The following is a 19,970-nucleotide window of genomic DNA, read 5'->3' as shown; positions in this document are numbered from 1 at the left end:
TATCAGCAGCTGCAATGACAGGAGCTCTAAGCCAAATGCCAGGCATGCAGCAGCCTCTGCCAGCACTAAACCACATATTTAGCTCTGTGCTTCAGTGCCAGGTGGGAGATGTGAATGCCAAAGAGAGAAGGCCTGAGGCTGCAGCTGGCAGGCTGTGCTATTGATCCAGAGGGTCAATCACTGTCAGGGAACTTCAGAAAAATAGAATTAAGCACATGGAATCAGGGAATCATTTAGGTTAGGAAAGACCTTTTGGATCATCAAATCCAACCATTAACCTGAAATGCCAAGTCCATGAGTTAGAGCTGATAGGTTGGGGTGCTGAATTTGCCACATACTTTTAGTACTTAGAGAAAGCTTATGAAAAAAGAGAATTAATTTTTATATGGGCAGATTGTGATAGGTCAAGGGGGACAGTTTTAAGCTAAAAGAGGAAAGATTTAGACTAGATGTTAGGAATAAATTCTTTACTTAGATGGTGATGAGGCACTGGAACACACTGCCCAGAGAAGATGTGGATGCATCACCCATGGAAGTGTTCAAGGCCAGGTTTTACAGGGCACTGAACAACCTGGTCTGGTGAAAAGTGTCCCCTGGCAGGGGGAGATGAAACTAGATGATCTTTAAGGTCCCTTCCAACCCAAACCATTCTCATATTCTATGATTCCTGACATGGTGCTGGTTTGCCTTGAAGCCAAACCATGTCATCTTTGAAAAGAAAGGCTGAAGTTTTGGAGTATAGTTTTAGCAACCTGGGCAAGTACAAACCCCACCTTATAGTCTTTACAGTAGCAGCTACAGTAGGTCAGGCTGTGAAAGTTATTACCTCCAGGGACCAAACCTCAGAGCCACTGAAGCTAAACCATGTGCTGAACTAAGTGACTTGTCCCCCAGGTGTGCTGAAGCACCCAAGAAAACTATGCCCATAGAGTCTGAACTCTTCCTGTGGTTCAAGAACAGTATTGACCAGAGCCTGGGCTCTTAGGGGCAAAACTTACCTGATCTCTGACCTGTGAAATCAACAGGCCCTGTGGATCTCTTGGTAAGACTAGACTGTACAGATTTTCAGGGATATTGAAGATGATAAAAGCATAGGAACAACAAGGCACACAGATATTCCCACAAGGAATGGGTACAGCAGAAAATAAAACTGCCTTTAGACATGCAGAGACACTGTATGCATATCCATGGAGAAGGAAACAATTGCTTGTATAAGTATCTGAATTTTTATATTGCCAGACAGCATGCAATTTAGAAAGTACCAAACTGACATTCCTAGGAGCCACAATTTTCTGTTTGCAAAGAAGCCATTGAAGCTCAGACACATTGTGGGAACAGGCTTGGGAGATATGTAGATACAGACTGGTCATTTGTAGTCATTCCATCCCAGTGACAAAAGTGATAACCACTATCTACACCAGAAGGTCAGCTTGAATTATGTCAGGAAAGGACAAAATAAGAAGTTATGAATAAGCACTGGATGAAAAAGGGGACAGATTCATAGAGAAGTGCACAAAGAAAATGTGCCTAAAGAAAATGTGCCTAAAAAACCTAAACTTTTAAGCTCAGTTCACAGTTTGGAGGAGGTTTAGCCTGGCAAGTTGTAGAGATGACAGGATAAGTTTTCTGCCTACATGTACCTAGTGCTGGCCGTGCAGGCTCTGGCCTCCTGCCAGGGAAAGTGTCTTTTTCTGAGGACTTTGTTTTCATAGTCTGCCAGGTAGGCTTGCAAAACAACACTCATAAAATTAGACAGACTACTGCTCAAAACAGCTAACAGCACTGCATAGAGAGATTTTAAAGGGCAAGAGGATGGATTACAGGTACCTTTTGCCTTGGAATGAAAAGCTGAAATAAACTCTCTTCCTTAGCATCATTTATAACTGTAAATACCCAGCAAGATGTGAGCATGCCAGGCTCATATCATACCAAGAGTGTAGTGACTTCAGCTCACCACTCTTTGGTGAGAGACCTCTGCTCAGATTCTCTGCTGTTCATCAAAACACATTATGACTCTTCAAGCTACTTGCTTTCTAGTCTTCACCTTATCAAAAGACCTGGGTCTGAGAAGCATATTTAATGGTCATGGGACGGACCTGACGGCTTTTCTCTGCTCATTGGCTTTCTCTGTGAGCATTCTTTTAGTTAAAGCTTTCCATACCCCTTTTTAATTGCTTGCATGTGGAAAATATATCTGGATTTTATTCTACACAAGTGAAAGAAAGCATAGTCCCTAAATGAAGAGGTAATGCTAGTTGCTTTTCGGAAAACTTGGTCTGTAAGAGCTCTGAGCCCTTCTTCAGTTAGATATCTTCCCTCATAATGACTCTTGGCCCTTTGGGAAATGTCCAACTTTGACCTAATCCTTCATATTCCTTTATCCAACTGCAGCATCCCAGGGGACAGACACTCTTCAAGAGGCATCGTGTTTACAACCAGCATTTGGAACAGCTTTTATCTCCATTTCTCTGTAAAGACATGAGGTGGTATGTTGAAGAGAAATACATCTGATATTTTCAGCTGTTTGTATAAATGATGACCTGCAGAGTTCATTTTCTGTCTGGCACAGGTGGAGAATGCATTGGAGATGACTGTTTTGCATAAAGTTTATGTAGGCCATACTTTTTTATAGACATATATAGATTTCAACATATAGCCTATATCTAAATATATTTTTATATGGCCTACATATGCATTTTGTTGGTTCCCTATTGAAAACAGTGTATATTTAAGTTGTGGAACTGTTTCTAGCAAGTGGTTAAATAGTTTAAAATCTAAACAGGTTCAAAGAGTGATTGGATAAATTCATAGGAAAAAAATAATCCATTTGGAACTGTTAAATGCAATGTTGCTGTCTGTAATTTAAGAAGTCACTAAGATGCAGCTGTTGAGTTGGCAGTAGACATGAATTAGGAGTTGAGAGATTGCATTCCTTGCCCTGACCTTATTCTTTCTCCTGGTGCCATTGGTAATTGTATATATGTATTGGCAACTCTTACAGCTGGGATGATGCTTAACCTCTGAAACTGCTTCACAGTACCAGCCCCACCAGGCAAAAACTAGCAGATAAACCAAAGGTGTTGTGGGACAGCAACCAACAAAAAGAGAAAAGGATGAGACCACAAAATATTTTGGTCAAGTAGGGGCAGCACACAGAGCGTGCTGGACTGCAGCTCTTACCTGATTGTCTGTCCTCATATTTTCTGTAATGTTTCCTATGTTTAACTGTAAGACATTGAGTTCCCTACTGCAAACTTTATTAACCAATATTTCCCTATGTTTCCCTGCAACAGCAGTCTGGTGTCAGTGAGCACAGCAAAATACAGCTCAAAGAGAGAAGAGAGCCCAGAGGGACCAGTGCCCAGGGGCATACTCAGGGAGCCTGGCAGTGTGTCCTGCTGCTGCAGCGCACGAGGGTGAGAGCTGCTGCCATTCTTTCATGTCTTCTGCCCTCCTATCCTCTGGAACCTTGCCACAGGCCTGAGTAAAGCCTGAGGTGTCATGTGTCAGTCCTATGTTAGTGTTTTTAAGCTGTCATATTTATCCTATATTCACTAATACTTTCTAAATGAGCAAATAACTCTCCTTTTTTTTTTTGTATTCCACTCTTTTATATATCTTTTGTTCCTGAACAGCTTCCATATGTTGTTCTACATGAGTGCTTTCATTATTAGAAGTTAATTGCAAGCATCTTCCTGCAGGGATTTGCTATGTGACATCTTGTGCTACATTGGTGGCTTTTCAGCTCTGCATATGCAGTATGGCACGAGCTCTGCCTCTGTCCCTAAGTGAGTCCATTAGCAGAAATCATAATACTTCGAAATTCAAAAATTGACATAAATGAGCTATTTATTATGACTTTTTTTCTTTCGGTCAGAAAACCAGGCTGCTGGATTCTTTCCAGAGAGCAAACAGAAAAAGTGCATCTGTGTATTCAGAGTGAACCCACTTATAATCTGAATTACTATTAGTGGAAGACATTTTACACTTGATTTAATGATAATTTTTGGTTTTAACTGGGGCTTCATGGCTTTTTGCTTTTGGCTAAATTTTCACTAAGCTACATGGAAACCTGACAGTCAGAAGAACTGAACCATCATGCCCTGATTTTCAACAGTTATGAAATCCTTTATTTGTGTTCAAGTAAGCTGGGAAGTTTCAGTGACAGGTGAACACCCCTTTACAGATACCTATTTTCCATACTCTGAAATATAAACTGGAAGGTTGTCTTTCTGCTTAGGGAATGTGCTCATCTATTTTTATTTGCCTGTAGTGCAGTTGCAATTTGATCCTGTTTGTAAAGTGTTGGTGTGTACTCTGAATGCAAACCAGTCATTGCTGACAGACTGACATGTACTGTGACCCCATGAGCAAACAATACTATTTTACTACTGTCTCCATATATTGCTGAAGAGAGCATAAACTTTCCAGGAAATTAAAAAAATTCAAGTGATTCAGGGGACTAATAATAAGTTGAAGCATTTCTCTTCAGTCATGGCAAAAAATACAGTTGGCCTATCATGCAAGTTAATTTGATCAAAAGACTCATAGCTTATAGTGAAATGATTTGCTCTCCACCTATTTCTGCCATGAATACAACATTGCTTATTTTTTTTTCATTACTCCCATTCTTTACATTGTCATGTAATTTTCAAGACAGAGTACACTCCATGAATTTATCCCCTCTCATTATTGTAGCTGTGAAAACACATTTGCAGCATTTAGCTGGCTCTGCTGCTTGAGATGTCCTCCTGCAAACACACTGGCACCAAGACAGTGTGCTGTGATTTCCTAGGCTTGCAGTAGGAAGGCCAGGGGCTGACTGGCTCTCCCAGCGAAACCTCCACACGGGAAAGAAGTAGAAAAGCATCATTTGCTAGGTGGACTAAAGAAGATGTTTTGGTGCCAGACAGACTGTTCTTGTTGTGCAGGCACGAGACCTTTATTTTGATTTCCCAAAGGGGCCCTGGCACACAGTGCAGTGCTTTACAGGGTCACTGCTCAGGGCAATCTCTGTCTGGGACAAGTTCATGTTTGCTTTTATCCCTTCTGGTCCTCCCTGATTCAGCAGTACTTGTGGCTGAGCTCTTGTTGCCAGGCCACCTTCAGGATTTTCCCACTGCACTTGCCACCAGGTAATGTGGTACCTTCAATCCCATTTTTGCATCTGGCACGGTGTTATCTCTTACCAGCTTTGCTGGAAAATCGAGAGAGTATTGAGACACTTTTTGGGGAGAAACATGACTGCAAATTGTTGTGTTGTGCTGATAAAACTTTAGGTAAATGAGGGCAAATTACCTTACAGACTAAGCGAAAAAACACACTACCATCCTTGGCATTTTTATTAATTCAATGTCCTTTTCCTATCCCAATGTCATTTGATTCTGACATTTACACCAGGGGAATAAGCAAAAAGTTTTCTCTGTATATGTTTTTCCATAAGCTAACAACCTCTGTGGGCAGTTAGACTGGAGACCAGACAGATTGCCTTGGGACACTAATTAATGCAGTGCATTTACTGACATTACATCACATTAAAACCAATTACACTTCCATTATACTCATCTACTTTACTCCTTCCTGCATATGTGCCTGTTGAATCCAGTCCATATTTCATTTGGGAATGGATTAGCTAATGAGGTGGTAGCCTGAGTTACTGGCCTGGCAGCAAGGCAGTGAAAGCCATCCAGCACACACTTTCTGGTTTGGAAGTTTTCTCTGAGGGCACCAAAGAAAAAAGAAACTTGAGCAGGGCCTCTATGTTAATCCAGCTTCTCTTAGGAATGATCTGACCGTAGTTCCCTCATGCTGTGAATTTTCTTCTTTTTCTTCCATCTCACGGTAGAGTTGAGTAATTGAAAGCACAGAGATTGAGCAAAAAGCATTTGTGCAATAACTATTCCAGGATAGAGGAAAGGTTTACATCTGCACAAGCCAATTCCAGAAAAATTGTCTTTGGTCAAACAGTAAATATTCTGGGATCAAAGTGATGCTCCAGAAATATTATAGATGTGGAATTCTTCTGGAATAAGTCTAATGATTTATGTAATGCTGTTTCCATCTCTGTTCACGTAATTTTTACATGGGAGTAGAAACAGAGCTTGCAGCATCCATAGCCAAGCAAACACGCAGTGCATCCATCGGGTCTGTGTCTCACTTCCTGGATAAGAACACACAGCAGCAATTAAAAGTGCAGCTGAGACCTCTCAACAGGGAGAGGAATTGGGAATCTGTTAGGGAGGAGAGATTACTCAGTGCTACTGGGGAGAGAAGAGAAATGAGCCTGGATCCAGCTGGGACAAAGAGAGCAGAAGGGGTGGTGGCTCCCAACACAGCAGAAGAGCTCTGAAAGCCATATGGTGCCTCAGGTACTTGAACAAACTTCATTTGAAGCGAATCTCTGTGTACAAAGCATACGGATCCAACCCTCGAAGAGCTCTTGTGCTGAGCCATGCTAAGGGCAAGAAGGAAGGCAGAGCTGTGGAAAGCTGCAGCCTGGGCTAGTTTTGTGGTGTTTTGTCCTGGCATTGCTTCATGACAGCCAAGAAAACCAAGCAGGCTTGGAGGATTTGAGCATATTTAGGTCAACAAGTACTGTAGGACTTATCAATTATCAAGTTGTGCGTCATTAAGAAGTGAATTTTGAAAATACTTTAAAAGTAACACAACTAGCAAGTCTGTTTTGCCAGCAATGCTATGAATTCCATAGACTGAGAGGGGGGAAGAAAGAGGGTGGTGTGGGTGCTGTAACATCAGCAATATTTCTTTTGTTGCTTAGAGTTGCTTTTATAAATTTCTTTGGCCAGGCTGATGTTGGTGCCTGGCTTTTTGAACAGTGACAACTGTTAGGTACAGCTGTATCTAAAATGCACAGTCTTTTTAAAAACGACAACTGATTTTAATAGCTTGTAACTTTCAATCATGAAGGGAAGAGCAAACAAAACCTTTGCTGCTAATAATGTTTACACAAGTCCTAAGGCAGGCTATTTTGTTCTTTCCTATAATCAAGATAAAATAAACTAAACCAGACTGTCCAGAGAAGGGAAGAATGAAAGAGCCTTTCATACAGGCTCTTTTCTCCTGTCCTCCACTCCCTATTCTCTACAACAAAAAATTGATTGAATCATGAAAGATGGGAAATCCAGCATCAGAGATTACAAGGATGTGTAGCATGTCCACTTGCTTTATCAGGAGACAGGAGTGCCTTCTAGTCACAGCTCCAGCTAGCCCTTTCAGAGCCCTGTTAACAGCAGCTTAGCTGAGCATGGCAGCTTGACAGGACTAGGCTGATCTGTATAGTTTTGCTATTGCTTCTCATTCAAGCTGCCTTCACTCTGGCTGCTTTGAGTGGCAGCATACAAGGACTGCACTTCTAAGTAGAGAAGCTTTTTGAGGTGAAGTTGCATGCAGCTTCATCGATGAGGATTTAAATAAGTGGTAGCCACAAAATGAAGAGATTGAAATTATAATCCATACACAAGTGTGAAGTCAGCCAAGAATCCAAAATACAGCAGGAAATGGTGTGAAGAGGAAAATGAGTCACTTTAGCACAGTTTAGTCTCATATATTTTTCATGACATGAAATCTTTATTTTACTTTATAGATGAGGGATGGGTATCTTCTGTTTCTGATTTAATGCTTTTGGGTCTTCAGCTCTAACATGGCACTCAATTTTTATTTCAAAGTTTTTTTAGTGAGTATGTTTGTGTGGTGCTCCTCAGTAAACTATAATTTTATTCATTTTGCACATTTCAAATATCATATAGATATCTGAGGCAATTTTAATCATAATATCTTATAAACTGGCCTAAAGAAAAGAATCAGGCAGTTCTTCAGCTACACTATTTCATGGATTAATTTACTGTGTTCCTCTGTTTGTAGTAGCTATGCTGCTGTTGGTACCTGGACTAGGTGGTTAAGAGGTCACCTGAGATATGCTATAGTCCATACCAGCGTAAGCATGCACAATGGTAGATCACTGAATTACAGTGCAATGTCAACCAACAAAAAGAGTATTAAGGGATTTGGCAGTAGGCATAGAAAGGACAATGTGAGTTTTGGATGCTGCAAAGATTTTCAAGATGCTGGGGAAATAGCAGTCACAGCTATTAGCAACAATCTAAACAGAAGTCTGTGAGAGTGAGAAAAGACAGCACAGAAGCTTCTGCTGTTATTAATCATTGTAGAAATGGAGCAGGGAAGACAGGGGATTTGGGGTCTGGTTTGTTGGATTTGAATGCATGGGGGAACTTGGAGCTGTGACAGTCTGGGAGGGCACTCTGCCACAGTGTGCCTTACACTTTGCCCTTCCAAGGTCATATTTAAACCAGTAGTGTATGCATACACTTGCTAGGAAGCCAACAAGATTTAAAAGAAGTCCAAAAACATTCAAGCTGCTGTCAGCCCTGTCTTAGAGTGGCCAGTGTGCCCAGCCCATCACCAAGCAACTCGGGGGGGTACACAGAGTATTTTAATGCAAGACATTTTAGCACAGTCCAAGGATGCTGTCATGACACATGCCAGCAGTGATTCACTGCATCTCACCTACCACGTGATTACCCAGCCCCCCATTCATTCTCTCTAATTATTGCTTCCTTTTTTTTTTTTTTTTTAAAGCATTGTGTTCTCATCTTTTCCATATTAAACCATCAACTTGTCAAAAAAAGAGAGGAGCTGGAAAAAATTTCTCTCCTTTTCACCTTGTCTGGCTTCTTTCAAAGTGAGCTATGCAAAGTGCTAGTGCAGCCTGACATGTCCTAACTGCTGAGACTTCACAGACACTAGGGGAATTGGTGGTGGGAGGGAGCAGGGGAATTGTTCCTGTAAGGGCTTTGCTGCAATCTGCTGCATTCTGCAGGGGCTCTCACACACCTTGAAGTTGAGGGAGGGCAGGCATCTGAAATGGAGCAGAGGGACTCACATTCAACAGGAAAGTAATGGGTGGAGGAATAGAAAAATATAATTATAAGCCTTATATTTCAGTGTAAGAAAAGCTGCTGATTTAAACACCCAGGAAAAGTGGAAACTTATTCCTGTAATGACACTTGCCCCTAGAAAGGAAGTAGAAGGTCCTGAGTCATTATTTGGTGCATTTTATTTTGAGGCAGAGGACTTACTTTACTGACTGAGGCTGGATTGAAGGATTACTGTGCTACAAGCAAGCCATCTGTCCATAACTGTATTAGACATGAGAATGTTCTTTTCTTCACAGCTATTAATACCATGGCTCCAGTTGGCCTGCTCCTCTGCAGGAGGATTTGTGAAGAGGCGGTAGGAGAGACTGCTGTATTCCTAAGACAAAAATACTGTATTGAGTCTAAAACCTTGCATTGCAGGGTTAGGAAGGTAAATAGAACTTCTCTCCTTTGCCATGCTAGATGCAAACCCCTGGTAGCTGGAAAGTTTTGCAGATCAGTGTTCAGCAGCAGATTTGGACCTCTTTACACTGGTGTTGTCATTCTGACATCATGACAACACTAGGCCAGGACAGTGCCTTCTTGTTTTACCCTTTCAGATAATTTAGACAATTCTTAACTGGAGAGACATTCCTGATTAGTTACTTGTGCAGGTCTCCAGTTCCCTGCCAAGAGCAATTGAAACTGTTGGCATATTTAGGAAGGAAGATAGTATTTTATGGGTTACACAAGTAGGGTAGCGAGCAGAGACATGCTAAAATGTGAGATTTGCAGGAAGCAATCTGCTTTTGTAACAGCAAGGTTTCAGGTTATTTGCCTCTTGGATTGTGACACCTCTTATTTTGCCAAAGGAAGAAAGTAATAAATAGCATTTAATCATTTGAATACACAGGGATCAAAATACACTGTGGTTATATTGTGACTTTCTTCTGCCACCATCTGGATCAGCAAATGAGTATATAGTTGCAAAAACATCTCTCTTTTTGCCTTTTTTTCTCAGTCATTATCTTTCTAGATGGCAGATAGGAGCCAAGTTTCTCTTTAGTAGTTTCTCTCCAGTAGTTGTCAAGCTCTATTTCTTAAACAGAAGCTGCTGTAGGAACTCCTCTTTCTCCTAAGCTATAGCAGATTCATTTGGGACCAGGAAATCACACAGAAGGCATCTTGCCCCAGAGGTCCTTTGCAATTTTCCAGCAAGCATGTATGCAGTCTTTCTGTCAGTGGATGAGCAGCCACCAGGGGAATTGGTTATGGCTCGTCATCAGCTACAGTTTCTTCTCCTCCAGGTTTGGCTGCCTAGATGAACACTACCTTCCTTTTCTTCTACATTAAGTATGCTTGTCCCCAGGTCCTGAGCACCGGTTTTCTTTTGCCAGGAGCTCAGAACTTCTGGAGCTGCTGGTGGCATGGCAGAAATTGTGGAAGAAGAAGTTTTTCCATCAGCCTCCCAGAGAAAGGGACATTTCTCCTGGGAACCATCCAGCTCTTGCAAGCTGAATAAGCCAGAAAGGTCACAGTTTCAGGCTGTTCAGAAAGTCTTTCCTCTCTTTCCACTTGAACCATTCACCTTTGAATAACAGAGCTCTGAGCTGAAAGAACATCTTGTCATAATGATCTGCAACAACATCACCCTGGGCCCCCTTTGCAGACTGTGAGGAGCAGTGGGAGGCTTTGAGTACATTGTATCTCATCCAAAAGGAGGCACTGAAAAGGTTCAGAGGACTGCTTCTCTGGAAGTGTCTATGTTTTCTCTATTGGCTGCAGACTGAGCCTGATGTACCTAGCTCATGTCCAGGTGTCCACATTGCAGAGAGTTGCAATTAGATGAGAGAAAGTTAGTCTCTCTTCTAGTCTAGACATTGATTGTCTTTCAAGGGATTGGATATGTTATGTTTATATTACATTCTTCAGTGCTGGCCCTGCATTTCATACAGTCCTCATTAATCTTCATTCAAGACCATAATCATATCTTCCTGTGGTAACCTCACAAGTCTGAAGAAATGTAAGCTATGTCCAGGGAAGCTTGTCCTGATCGCTGCCTCATGCTGAACCAGAGTGAAGTTTCTCCCTGCTTCTGGTGCCCATCTGGGCAAGTCCTGAGTGGATATAGGGGGAACTGAGCCTGGTTGACTAGGGCTGCTGCTCTTCAGGGAAGGGTCTGAGACCTGGCGGGAGCAGTGGTTAAAAGAATCCTGCTGGGAGCAACTGTAGGAACAGAGAGAGCAACTGATTCTTTGAGGAGACATTTGGGAGGCATACAGTACCATGAGGATGGGAATACCAAGGAAGAGAACACTAAAGCAAATAGTTGTAGGCAATTCATGTCTTCTTGCTCCCTTCTGCCTGAGCATTGTACTCAATTGAGACACTCTGATCACTTTGGTCCTTAAGTTGAGAGATACCCCAGTGTGCAGGTAGCCTCAATCCAGAGGAAGTGAAGTTACACAATTACAGTGGGTGCAGTGTCATTATATTTTTAAAAAATGGAGTAACATTCCTTGGGCATAATGACATCATTTTGTCAATATTCTCTAACTCAATAAACAAGCAATAGAGCATTGATTCATGGCTAGTGGAAAAAATAACCACAATTCTCACTAATAACATTTCTCATTTCTGATTTGACAATAGCTGATGGCAGCTTTTATAGACTGACCTCTGCTGAGCACACACCTGCAAGGAAATGAACCTGTGATTTAATGTATTATATAGACTTAGCTCGGAAATAATTTGCACAAATTGATGATAAAAGCCAAATCAAACAGAGGAAGCCTGCTATGAGAGTAGCTAGCAAGGGACAGGCCTAGAAGAGGTAGGTGACTTCCCCATGCACTTCAGAGTACATGAGGTGCTCTGCCCTTCCAGCTGAGCCTAGAGTGAAAACAAATTTAAGACAAGTCTTTGCAGCAGCTGCTTTTAGTAGTGACTTCTCCTTGCATGTGTAATTCCCACATGAGTAAATGTTCTTTACTGCAAGGAAGGACTGAATAGTTTAGCACCATGTTGAGGGATGACATGAGGATAAATGAGTGACGATACCATATGTGGGGAAAGCAAATGACAGTCTATCCCCTGGTGCCAAAGGAGAGTTTCTCAGGTTCTCCTTGACTCAGCATTTCACAGCAAAACAGCGTCTTGAGTAGAGCTACTTCTTGCTGGGTTTGCTCTTTGTGGTAAAATTCTTTTGCAGTTCTGTTTCTGAGGGAGGATGTATAAGGCTTGAGGAGAGTCAAGGCTTTGTAATGAAGGCCAAATTTTACTCTAAGAGGCTAAGTTGCTGTTGTCTCTCACTCTGTATTAAGCTTCAAATGAAAAGCAGTTTTGACCACTTCATGCTTCTAGTCTCTGCAAGTGCTCACCGGGCCTTTTAGAATGGTTTGAGCAGAGATTCTTCACAAAATGTGTTTCAGGATTATGTCTGGTATGCAACTAAACCCAGTTCTAAGTGGAAAAAAATTTTTTTAGAATGGTGCTTTTCCCTGCAAGTTATTTCCAGGTGATTTATAACACTTAGTATGTGTGAGCCTAAATCAGCTTGCCTGGGAGCAAAGATTGAACTGTTTTTCTGCATGCATCAGATAATTCGTGTAGGTTAAAAAAAATCTCAAGAGAACTGGCTGTAGCTGTTCCACTTTTGTGGATTAACTGTATATTAGTACAAGAAGGGCTGACTATATCACTGCTTTGAGCATGCAAATGCAGAGTGGATGTTGATGGGCTTGGGGAAACATCTTGTACTGAGTCACCAGAGGAACAGACACTTCCTCAGCAGTATTGCAGAGATATTAGTTAACATGTAGTGTGAAGAAAAGTGATTTTCAAGCCATAGGAGTTATTAAGGGATGCATGGGATCCTCTTGGTTGTAAAATCATGTAAGTGTATCTTCTGATGGGGTTACTCTGGCACAGAAGAGGCTTCATCTGTCAGGATCAACATGTTCCCTGAAAAAACACCTGATCACTCACCCGTATTCTTATTTGGGCTTAATGGACCTGGTTTTTAAGTTTTTCTTCCCTATTTCAGAAGAAGGAAATGTATGAGTTTGTTTCTGGATACATGTAAATACTCAGTTCTATGAAAAGAAACTGCCCTCTTGTGGGTCTCAAATATTCCTTTCCCTTGCCACGATCAATCTGCAACAAAGATACCATGTGATATTGCATGCTGAAGCTTTTTTGTCCTCAGAAAATATAATATGTGAAAGGCAGGATGAAGAAAAATGGAGATATCTTCTATTCTAATGAAATGCAATCCCTTGTGCAAAGTGAAGATAGCCTGCTTGATACCTTATCTGGAGAAGAAAACACTAGTCAGTGCACAGAAAAAGAGGTGGTTTGCTTTCTTTTTCATCTGAGTGTAGACTGAGCCTGACTCCCAGAAAACTACACTTTCTCCTATTGGATATCATCTTGCTCACCTGCAGAAATATTCTTCTGGTAGAGAAAAAACAATTCCTTACATATATGGAGAAACCTATGGCTTAAATAGTAGAGACTGCAAAGGTTTCTTTTCAGTTTCTGCTTCTGAGGTACCTAAAAACCATGTTGGGGAGGATAAAATCACAGTGAGTGAATTTTGAAATTCACTCAGCTAGAATACAATTGCTACAGACAAAATGAAAATGGCAAATACAGTCCACCCTCTCAGTTTTCATTCATATTTTATTAACCAGTATATTTGTTCTGCTCTCCTTAATTCTTTTTGAACATGTCTTTTTCTCTCTTCATTTTGCACTCATCCCAAGTACACTGTGCTGCAACAAGCAAGAACTATTCAGCAGATGTTTCTGCTTTGCGGACTCTGGCATTCCATACTTGGTTGTTTCTTGACAACTAGAAATCCTGACTGGGATGTTTCATTTTTCTCACATGAGCTTTGGGAGCACCACAGAATAACATCTAATCAGTACTAATTCCTGTAGCTTGTATTAACATTAATTACTCAACTTTGGGGACAGAACATACCCTTAGCAAATTTGCAGATGATGCTAAACTGGGGGAATGCTTAACATGCTGAACAGCAAAGTTACAATCCAAAGAAACTTGAGCATTGGGCCAACAGGAGCTTCGTGAAGTGCAGGAAGGGGAGTACTTGAGCATTGGGCCAACAGGAGCTTCATGAAGTGCAGGAAAGGGAGGGCAAAACTCTGCATCTGGGGTGAAACAACAGCAGGCATGAGTGCTGAGGTAGTCTGCGTGCCAAGCTGTGAGTTAGCAGTGCACTCTCATTGCAAACTACATGAACTGCATAGTGGGCAACATCAGGGGCAGCATGGTCAGCAGGCCATAGGATATGATAATTTGGCACTGATGAAGTAGTCTCATGTTTGCAGACTTTGCCGCCCAAGAGAGAAATGGAGAGAGAAGAGAGAGTCGAGCAGAAATCTAATAGATAGGATTATCAGGCACCTGGAGCACAGACCTAGGTCCACTAGTTGGGGAGTTGCGCTAGCCTAGCCTGGTGGAGAGATTATTAGTCTAATTAACCACAGCAATACAGCTACCTGCTCAAAAGCTACAAACGTGCCTGAGACAAACTCTTCCCAGCTATGGCAGATAGAATAAAAAGGGGCAAAAGTCACATGTTGCAGCTTTGCAGATTCAGGTTAGACATTAGGAAAAACTTCCTCATTTGGAGGATGGTGCAGCACTGGAAGGGTTATCTAGAGAAGTCCAGGACTCTCTGTGCTGGGCAGTTCTCAGGACTCAGCTAGGCAAAGCAACAGCTGATCTGATCCTGTGTTGACAACAGCCCTGCTTATGGACCAGAGACACCCAGAGATCCCTTCCAGCCAGCACTCCAATACTTGTATGAATTTGAGTGATGCAGTAAGTCAATCTAAAAGAATCCTGTTGCAGTCAGACTTTAATTGAGCAGCCTATAGTTATGAAGTGTCAGGGAGAAGTGAACTGTGTCTTCACGTACAATGGGAAATCTATTTTCCCGAATCGTGCTACACGTTATAAAACTGCACCAGAGTACACGAGTCCCAGATGAGGACAACTTTTCTTACTGGCTTGTGCGCCACTTCTGAAAGATTTGTAGTACATGCCAACATTTAAGTATGGACTTTGTTTTAAGCCTCTGCATCTATTTGTCTCTTGGTTATACTCCAAAAGTATGTGCATAATTCTTTAATGAATCAAAGGATTTACAAGTCCTGAGCTGGCTCCTGGTGCTTGTTCTATTCCTGAGGTACCTCAGCTGTGGCTAACTCTGAAGAATTAGGTCAGACAAACTGAATGTACATTTTACATTGTGCACATCTGTGTCCCTTATTCAGGTTACCAATTCACAAAATAGCATATCTATATTCCAAGTGAAACTTCCATGAAAACACAAGCTGCTCCCATCTTATGAGTGCAGTCCTTCCCAGAAGGAAAACCCCTCAACATCTGCAGAAGCAATAACCATTTCAGCAAGTGTTTGCTGTCTCTTGCAAAATCCACCCAAACCAGCTGAGGAACTTTTCTAAAAGTAAAGCAGAGCTTGCAAGAAGTCCATGACATGCTTTAGTGCTTCATCAGATTCTTGTCTTGTTCCACTAAAGTCAAGAATGTTATCACTGTGGTCAATTCATTATTCATAGGACTGATTAATTTTCTGTCACACGGCCAAAGTTATTTTTTCACCGTATGTTGTGTTGGTATGAGTGAAAACTGTAGAGCCTGAATTCAAAGTCTGTTTCAGGTTTGCAGAAACCTTTGCTAAGGCTCTTTTTTAAGCAAATCTGTACATGACTCAGGGGAAGGGCATTATATATTGAGACATACTCATTTAACTTCAACATTTGGATAATATGCATATCTGTAAGACTGTATGCTATGTAAGGTTATACCTCTTAAAACTCAGATGTCTCCTGCCCAGTTCAATGCACTTTTCCAGAATAGTTATGTGTTCCTCTACTTGTTTTCAGTTTTTATTTTTGTGTACTTTTCTGTTGCTGTTATTGCATGGAGATACAAGCCTTTGCTGTATCCAAACCCCATTATGAGACCAATACTTTCTGATAGGTTTGAAAGGATTGCAAGGTGTCATTTGTAGCTAAGAACAAGTAAGTTGGTAAAACTATTTGGTAAAGGCTTCTTGTCAGTAGAGAGGTAAGAACTATAATAAAGATTACATGCGTGCAATATGAAGAGAAGTTATGGGGTGCTGCTGACAGCTATTATCTTTTGCTTTCTTTCAAAAATATAGTATTTTGAGGCTTCCTGATTTGAAGTTTGGCTTCAGAAATATGGAAACTCATATGTCTTACTAACCCCAAAATCTCCTGCAAAGCCTTCAGCCAGCATCTTGTTGTCCAGTATTGTGTCTTTAGTTTTAAACATTGACATGTGCTTAGTGTAACTGAGTTTGCATTACTGTAATACAAATTACTTCATCCAGGAAAGTAAGAATAACAACGTTCAAGTACTGTGACGTTTTGTTTGATCTTCACTCATGCTTTAATTTCCATGTCATTTATGCATTATAGGAAACCAGTGACAGAATTAGTGTCAAGAAAAGGCAGAAAGAAAAAATTGCTCAAACATGCAAGATTCTCCTGGAGTCAGCTCATTCAGCCATTATACTAAATATATTTGTACAAGGTTCTTTTTTGTCGCATCATTTTATCCTGAAGCTGTGATTTAGTCAAACAAAAGAATGGAAAAGTACTGCATGCTATAATGGACTTGTGTATAAAACACTTATTTGTACCTTTTCTGAAACGGTTACATTTTCCTGTTTCAGCCCACTGGACAATGTATGGGGCTCAGAGACTGCTTTGTACCTCTGCCAGCTGCCCTCTATGTACTGATAGTTCTCATTCACACCTCCTCTACTCTTATGACATAAGTACCCCATCTGCAACAGAAGTGGTATGTGTCTCTGTAGCTATCCCTCAGCAGGACTCATAGCAGAAACCTTCAGAAAGGTTTAGACCAATATTTAGAATGGATGCAGTAACCCACTTCTTTATGAGAGACACAGCATGTGTTTTGATAAGGAATTATACTTTAAACAGCAAGTAAGTATTTTTTTTTAAATAGCCATAAGCTTCAATTGAGTATTGCTGTAAATCTCTGTGGAGCTCCTGGTCTTTTTAAATGGGTAACATTGAATTAGTATAAAGCCCTATGCATATATAATTAGGAGACATGACTACATGATGCTGGAGATACCATTTGGTTTATGGCCAAGGATAAAGACCCATATACAAATATCCACGTTTTAGAAAGGGAGGCTGGAAGTGAGGATGATATTCTGCTCTGTATTGTGGACACCTACATTAGCAATCTGAAAGAGATCCCCATGTGAGCTGGGTGCATAAGTACCCATTCTAAGCAGAGGAGAATCAGTGTTTTATTGAGCTGACTTCTTTGTAAATATCTAACAAACAGAAATTCTTTTAAGGTGCCTGAAGGTATCTTCGCACTGGCAACTATGACACAAGACACAAGGGAATCCTGTGCTCTTCTACACATAAATGAAAGTTGGGAAAGATACTGTAGGATAACTGAAACAGCACTATGGACCAATATGTGGAAAAATGAACAAGCCCTAAATCTCCAGTGACTATGTTGGCAGTTCAGATATCTGGACCACAGGTAAATACATACAGGGAGTCCTTCAGATTTCTGAAAGTGAGTGAAGAACAGTCTTCACTGATGTTGATGAGATACAAAGCTATTTTAAATACATGCTTAATGATCCATTAAAAAATATTGGGAATTATTTGACTAGTTATAGGTGAGGCCATAATTAATAGTTACAGTGTCCCAAAATCTGAGCTCACCATCTCACTAACAGCTGTGCAAGTGTAGCCCTTCTTGACAATGACAGAGCTCAGAGGATCCATCCATGAAAGTCCTTAACTTTTGTTCAGTGACTCCTTGATGGGCAACTTGGTGACTTACTAGGCTGTTCTGACATATAGGAATAAGCCTAAGTGCTTATAAGGTTTCTTTGGTCTGGATAAGTTACAGCGTTCTCTTCTGTTGTCTCTTGTAAATGACCTGGGTGTAGACTCCCTTCAGAGCAGCAAGCTCCAGGGCTGGAATTACATCCTACATGCATGTGGACACACAAGTTTCACCAGTGGTTTGCTGCTTCCCAGAGCACAAAACCGGAAGGCAGTCTGTTTAAAAGTTGGCTTTCACAGAAACTCTGGGTATTAGAAGATTCTTATGTACTGGCACAGTTTTCACTTCCAACTGTGCAAGAGACTTGTGATCTAGACAAAACAGTGAAACATCTGAGTTTCTCCCCTTTCACTGTATTTTTTGGACTTAAGCCATGTGCTTCAGGATCTCTATAATTCCTCTTCTATACAGTCCATTTTTCTCCTCTTTGAGTATTCCTCAGTATATAAAATGAAATTCCTTGTCAGCTGAAACTGGTGAATTAACTTCTGTGAGATTTTGTTCACATACCCCTGGCTTTTCTCAAGTGGTCTCTGAAGGGCATCTTATGTGTTGGATCCCAAAGTAAATCAGTCTGCAATCAGGAGCAGTTACCCTAATCATATTCCTATACAGTTCTTCAGAGGTCTGTGCCTCCTTGCCATTACCTCCTAAACTGCAGACACCCTTTCTCACTTGGTGTGACCGTGACATTCTGGTATTTGCATTACTTTTTCAAATACCAGTTATACTGACAGGGCTAATGGGAAATGCAACATACTCACAACAAGAAAACATACAGGAGGCAACAGGTTCAATTCAGCCAGTCCGTCGTTCCTAATCTGTATCTGCCCATTGAAGAATACTGTGTTATATCTCCAGTTTAAAGAAGCTTTCAGTATTACACAGATTTCATCAAAGCAATGGTGATTTACAGTAGCTGAGGGCCTAGTTATGTTTGGATTTTCAGAAATAGCCCAGCAGACAAGTGTACTAATGTAAAGGATTATCGTATAAACCCTATTTGTAGTTCATTCTACTACATATCACACTGGTGCCCAAAATGCTTGTGTGGTTCTCTTTGAGGAAATATTTCTTCCATTTCAATTTTGGTTTCTTCATCCTACCTGCTGTGTTATGAGTTTTTTTTCTCAGAAAATTACGTTGCAGCAGGAGACCATAGTATAGAGTGAAACAGTCAATGGGCAGAAACTGCAATCTGGACATTTTCAAGAGGAGATCGAATTACACAGTTTGCTGTAGAAAGCACAAACAAATTTTAGTCTGGTTGGTGCTTATCTATTTTTGCAAGTACATCACTTTGGAAAGAGACTTGCTCAGCTAATCTATAGCTGTCATGGAAATGTAATTTTTCCTTCCTCCAAACCAATAACGGGCACCTGGCAAACTCCTTGTGCACCCATGCATTCAAGTCTAGCAGTTTCCATGGAAACCCATCAAACTGTCGTACCAGTTTTCTAACATGCTGCCACTTCACAAACACAGGACAAGCTGTTTTGCACAAAACTCCTGTATAATGCTGTTCTGTTTTCTCTCTGAAGACAATTCAGTAAGAGTAAATGTTTGCAGACTGCAAGAATTGCTTCTTATTGCAACTTAATCAGCCCATCTATGTGAGAACATTCAGGCTGAGGCTTTCAGAAACTCACTGCAAAATACATTTTAGGCTATTGAACTCCCTATCTTTAGATGAGAAAAAGGAAAAGATCCTTTTAAAATGTAAGTATATTTATACTGTGATTTCATTAATACACTACCTGTATCTCTGGTTCTCTCCTGGGAAGATATTTCAATTTCAAACTCAAGAAGCAGACACAGCTGCCTCTTTTGTGAGACTGCCGTGCTAACTTTCAAGCTAGTTTGATAGAGCTGTTAAAGGAGTTTAAGAACATGACCTCAGTGGGAACAGAAGATGGGACTCAGAGATCCAAGAGGTTTTGTGCGCTCTGTGGCTTAAGGCCCATCTGGTGGCTAAAAACCCATGGCTTCTTTGATTAAGAATAACTGAGATTTCAAGCTGTGTCCTAACATATCCAACAAACAAGTTTTCAGAGGAGCTTCAGAATCTGAGAGTTAGTCTTCTAGTACTCTCTCAGCAAGACTTTGCTTTTCAACATGTAGATTTTACATATGGTCCAACATATATAT

This window comes from Acanthisitta chloris, unplaced genomic scaffold (assembly GCF_000695815.1).
Source record: "Acanthisitta chloris isolate BGI_N310 unplaced genomic scaffold, ASM69581v1 scaffold11847, whole genome shotgun sequence".
NCBI lineage: Eukaryota > Metazoa > Chordata > Aves > Passeriformes > Acanthisittidae > Acanthisitta > Acanthisitta chloris.
Note: the sequence above shows the minus strand (reverse complement) of the source record.